A 6,062-nucleotide genomic window follows, 5' to 3' on the forward strand; every position below is an offset into this window, starting at 1 on the left:
CAACAAGTTAATACGCACTCAGAGCAGATTACAACGTATGTTATTATTATTATCCCAACAACAATCACCCTGTGAGGTGGGTGGGGCTGAGAGAGATCCTGAGAGCTGTGACTGACCCAAGGTCACCCAGCTGGTTTCAAGTGGAGGAGAGGGTGTGGAGAAACGCCCTTTTTGTTTGTGGATTTAACTTTCTATGGGCTGCAGAGGGGAGGGGCCAGTTCCGGAGAAGAATTTGATTGATGGGGAGAGTCGGTTGGTGGAAGGGAAGGAGGGAGGAAGTTGACAGTTGAGGGAGAGATGGCTCTGAGGGGAGATATAGATCTAATGTAACTCCAGGGAATAAAATATCGTGCCTGCCCTACACAACATCTACTTATGGCAAGAGTATAGAGAAGAAGAAGGAGAGAGAGTAGGGGTTTCTTTTTTATGTTGTATTATTGCTTCCGATCACTGTATATTTGCCTGTGTAGTGTTAGAAGTTAAATAAATGGTTTGGGAGTCAATGAAGGAAGATCTTCTGTTCCACCTAGTCCCCCAACCGCTTCGGCCCACTAGCAGAGGAGGGAGGTTAGGAGGCTGTCCCACCTAACCAGGACCCACTACAGGGACAGTGGTGGCAGCAACTACTTGGAGACAGAAAAGTGAGACGGCCTCTTCAGGTGCTAGGCTAGGCAAGGGAGGGGTAGGCAGAGCAGGGTCTACCAGTAAAGAAAAAAAGCAGGGAGAGGCCCTGTTTCACCACAGGGGTGAATCAAACACGGCTATCCAGAATAGAGTCCCATGGCTCTTAACCAAAACACCAAACTTTATGATTCTTTGACTTGTCGCTTTGCATTTCTTTAAGGTGTGAGAAAGTGTCAGGATTTGCATTTCAATGAATGAATGTGGGTGAAATAGGGACACTTTTAGTAATTGAGGAGGAACTGATATCAAACATGTATTCATGCAGAGCAACATGAAATGTGAGTGAGCGAGCGAGTGCATGAAAAGTAGGAGGGACCGTGTGAAATGACGTTCACTTGAGTATCCCTAGGTACTTAATGTGTATTTCCACCTTTAGTTAGCACTGTGTGTATGCTGTGTGTGGTTTTCTGTACGCTTGCCTTTTATTTACCTATTAATAAAAAAACCCTTCCTGTTGAACATCTGCCTGTTCATTTGAGCGTTCTCTGAGAGAATAATCCTGGTATGCATAGGTGGAGAATCCCAAGCTATTCCTTCTCACTATCTCCTTAATGCTAATTCCCCCAACTAATTAAGGAGAGCTCCTATTTGGTTAGAAGTTGGTGAGGGCTGCAAATAGGACAGAGCTTTAATATTAAAGCCATCAAGTGACATGTGAGCAGCTCTAAGACATAGTGGGTTCAACAGGGGGAAAGCAACAAGCTTCTCTTCTTATGCAGTATGATCATTATTGGGAAAAGCGAAAGGTTACAAGCAGGTATGAGACAAGACTATATGGTATGGAACAGAAAACAAATTAATGTATAGGGAAGGTTACAACAACAGCAGGGAAGGGTTAAGCAAACCAGAATGTGAAATAATGAGTGGCAAGTATCAAGAAGACCTCTTTCTGACATATTCATCTTGAACATCTGCTCCTTTCCGAGACTGATGCTGATGAGCTAGGCAAGGCATCACCAACCAGATCCCCAGCCACAACCCGAGTAGCAAGGGATACAGCACAAAAAGCAGCCACAGCAGTTGCCATAGCCATCATGACTGCAGTAGCCACCACAGCTGCCATAACCACCGTAACACCAACCTCCATAACTGCAAGGGGCTGCAGCATCAGTTATCCCAGCCTCATCCACTCCAGTTGCCATAGCCATAACCACAGGAATCTTAGCTGTCAGAACCACCCCAATAATATTAGAAGGCATATGGCTATGGTTAGGCCATAATCCCCGTTAGACATGGGCTCAAACCAAAAATAATTAATGAACCAGCGGTTCGAGGTTCAGTGCCGACGACGAACCTGAGATCGCAAACCACAATGAACATTTCCTGTTGCCGAACCAGTTTGCGGTTCACAGTTCGGGGGGGGGGGGCAGAACAGCCCCCGTGGCACTTAAGAGACAGCTCATATTCACAGCGAGTGTGTAGAAGACTCAGCCATCATCCAAGTTTGGACAACAGTGCAAAAGGGTTCTTGGAGTTATACCCTCTCCAATCCAAGGCCCCCAGGAAACTCCCACTCAATACAATTCGAGCCACTGGTTGACGTTGGCCCAGTGTACAGAAGGTGTGTTCTGACGGCAGTTGCTGGGCCTGGCAAACATGGGGAGGCAGCGACGAGCCTCCTCCCCTTTAGAGGGCGGGGGTCTGGCCGCTCGCCGGTGGCACCCCCCATGTGCCCGCCCACTAGGCCAAAGAGGAATGTGCTGGTATTCCCGACATTAGTGGGAGATAACATTCGGACGGGGCCTGATCCCCCAGCAACTGTGTGTCCTCACCTGAGGCTCCCACCGAGTAAAATCTCAACAGCAGCTGACATTACCCACCTTCCTGCCTCGCCAGAAAGGATGGGAGCGAGAGGACGTGTCACGTGGGGGGAAAGTGGGAAGATCCCCCCGCAACCGCCAGGCCAAATTGGAGCACGTTGGTATTCCCGGCGTGGGCGGGAGAGGACAGGACATTCACACGGGGGCAGCCTGATCCCCCAGAAACTGCATGTCCTCACCTGAGGTTCCAACTTAGGAAAATCGTGACACCAGCCAACAGCACCCACCTTCCTGCCTTGACGGAAAGGATGGGAGGGAGAGGATGTGTCATCATGAGGAGGGGGAGGGGGAAGAACTCTCAGCAACTGCGAGTCCTTACCCGAGGGTCCCACTGAGGAACAGTGTGGTGGTGGCTGCCAACAGTACCCACCTTCCTGCCTTGCCAAAAAGGACTGGAGTTGTGGGACACATTCCCACCAAGCTGAAAGAGGTCCCATCAGTCCCGTTGACAGAGGAGCTGCCATGTTGTCAACTGACTCTACCCCTATATGGTACAATCGGCTGCATGATCACAACCGAGCTGTGTAACCAAAGAGGGAGCAGTAACAGGACAGTCCCTCGTGAAGCGGGGGCTGAACTGATCCGCTGTCCTGCCTTTACAGAAAGTAGGGGATAGGCAGGACAGGAGACATTTCTTGGACGGGTCACAGTGGTTCCTGAGAGAGGGAGACAAAACATGACAGCAGCAGCAACAGACATCGACCACCTTCCTGCCTTTGCGGGACGGAGATGAGTCAAGGGACCAATTCCCCCCTGCTCAGAGGTCTCGGTGTTGGCAATGGATAGCGGCACCATGTGGCTTAACTATATGTGCAACAGTTCCTGAGCTGCTGCGCAAGTGCCCAAGGGAGGCTGCCATCAGCATCACCCACCTTCCTGCCTTGCCGGAATGGATGGGAGGGAGAGGACATGTCATTTGGAGGGGAAACGGGAAGATCCACCAAAAGACGCAAGGCCTCGTTTGAAGCTCCCACTGAGCTACTCTGTAGCAGCAGCCAACAGTACCCACCGTCCCGCCTTCGCAGAAAGGACGTGACTGGTCATGGTGGCATTACCCATCCCCCCCTGCTCAGAGGCGACAGCAGGTGCCCATTGAAAGGGGGGGGTACTGTGCGGCACCGTGCTAACACCAGCAACAGCAGCACAGCTGCTCCTCGCGGCAGAAAGCGGAATCAGCTCACAGCATCACACCTTCCTGCCTTTGTGGAAAGGACATGACTGGTCATAGTGGCATTACCTATTCACCCCTGCCCAGAGGGGACAGCAGGTGCCCATGGAAAGGGGGGTTACCGTGTGGTGCCACACTAACACCAGCAACAGCTCCTGAGCTGCCCTTCGTGCCCAAAAGCAGCAGCGGCAGACCTCAACCACCTTCCTGCCTTCGCGGAAAGGACACGTGACTGGTCGTGGGTCCTATTCCTTCCATGCACAGAGAGGACAGCAGGTGTACATGGATAGGGATGCACCATGCAGCTCAAACCTGTCAAGCTCAGCAAAAGCTTCTGAGCTGCCTCTCGGGGTCCCAATGGGTGGCAGCAGACAGCACCCAAACTCTGCCTTCTTGGAAAGGGTGGGAGGGACCCATTCCCCCCTGCTCAGAGGGAACACCAGATGCCATGGAAGGGGGGGTACCGTACAGTGCCACTCTGACATCAGCAACAGCAGCAGAGCTGTTCTTCGTGGCCAGAAGCAGCATCAGCTGGCAGCACTGCACCTTCCTGCCTTCGCGGAAAGGATGGAATGGGAAAGACAGGAGAGTTTGGGAGGCATCTGAGCAGATGCAGAGAGGGAAAGGTGTGAAGAGGGAACGGGAACTTGTCTGGGAGAGGAGGGCAAAGGGTCACTAGCCATGAAAGCAGCCCCGAGAACGGAGGGAGGCTTGAGCTCACTGTGGACGAGCTGGGCCGACCACAACCCCAGGGTGGCTCAGAGCCCAGGTAAGTCCAGGTCCACGGGAGGGTGCCCCAGTAGGTTCACCTTGATGAACGTCAACATGTCCACCAGGTACAGGTGCAGACGTGCGCATCGGGGACGGAGGAGGTCTCCCAGGTGGGAGAACACTCGCTCGCTCTGCACGCTGGTGGGAGGGCAGGAAAGGATGTTGGTGGTGATGATGGTCTGGCCATTGGTCAGATTTCCCCTCCCAATACTGCAACAGGTTGGCATGGGGGGGCTCGGGGGGCTCAGAAAGGTACTCATGCACCATGGCCCCCGCTGAGTCCTCCACTGAGTGGGATGCAGCCTCCTTGCAGCGGCCAACCATGCAGCCCACAGATGAGGCCCAGAGATTGAATGTGTCCGTTGGGGTGGATGTTTCCTAACCTGGCTGTCTTCCCACCTCCTGCCCCTCACCCTCACCCTCCTCCTCCACCACCTGCCCCTCGCCACTGCCCGGTTCCTTCTCTCCTGCCCTCTGTCTCTGGAAACGGAGCACCACTCTGCGGAGCTCCTTTTTCCAGTGCTGCATCTGACCCGCCTGCGTGGCGATGCTGCCCTTGATGTGGGGGTCACAGAGGGAGGCCAGTTGGTAGGGTGCCTCACGGTGGAGAGGATGCAGGCATTCAACAACACAGGCCTGGATCCTCTGGACAAAGACCCGGACCCTGGGGAGCAGCTCTTGCCCTTGCTGGAGCTCCTGGGCCAGAAACTGGGCAAGGCCATGGATCAGGGGGAGGACCTGACCCAGGCTGGCCTGGTAGGAGCACAAGAGCTCAGTGGCATCCTTGAAGGGTTTCAGGATCCGGCACATCTGGGCAAGAACTCTCCAGTCCATGGAGCTGAGACCCAACTCCTCTCCCCTCCTCAGCACATCCTAAGACGACAGGATGTCTTGCACTGCACCATTCTGCTCCACCACATGACATATCATGTCGTAGGTGGAGTTCCAGCGGGTGGGCAGGTCCTGGAAGAGTTGGTGCTCGGGGTCCCCTCCCTCCCCCTGTATCTCGAGCAGCTCACGGGAAGAGTTTATGCTGTGGGAGAAGTGGGAAGCAATGCGACAGCTGTCCAGCAGATTGCATGTCTGCAAGGTTCCCTCGTCCCAACTATCCCTTGACTTGCTCCCCAGCCCAAGCACGTCCTGCATCACAAGGTGCAGCTTGTGCGCCATGCATACCAGGCCCTGAAGGGATGCCTCTTTCAGGGCTGCCAATATGTTGGCTCCCGCGTCCGTGACCATGAAGCCACAGACAAACACTTCCACCCTGGACGTCCACTCCCCCAGAGTCGCCTCAACGGTGATTGCGATGTTCTTCCCTGTGTGGACCTCGTCCATCCTCCAGGCCTGAAGAAGAACTGCCCTGTAGCCCGGCTCAAGCTGGGCACCTTTTTACGGCTGCCAGATCTTGGCCTGGGGAGGTGGAGGTCCTCTGGTTGCCACCATTGGGCAGTGATGGCAAGGTACCCATGATGGCAGCTGCTCCACAGGTCGGCCATGAAGTGCACTGTCCTGCCTTGGGCAGCTGACAGGTCTCTGCACACCATGTCTTGCACTGCCTCATACAAGGCAGGCACGACTCGATGCCCAACAGTGCACCGTGACAGCAGGGAGAACCATGG

Source organism: Eublepharis macularius, chromosome 1, assembly GCF_028583425.1.
Source record: "Eublepharis macularius isolate TG4126 chromosome 1, MPM_Emac_v1.0, whole genome shotgun sequence".
Classification (NCBI taxonomy): Eukaryota; Metazoa; Chordata; class Lepidosauria; order Squamata; family Eublepharidae; genus Eublepharis; species Eublepharis macularius.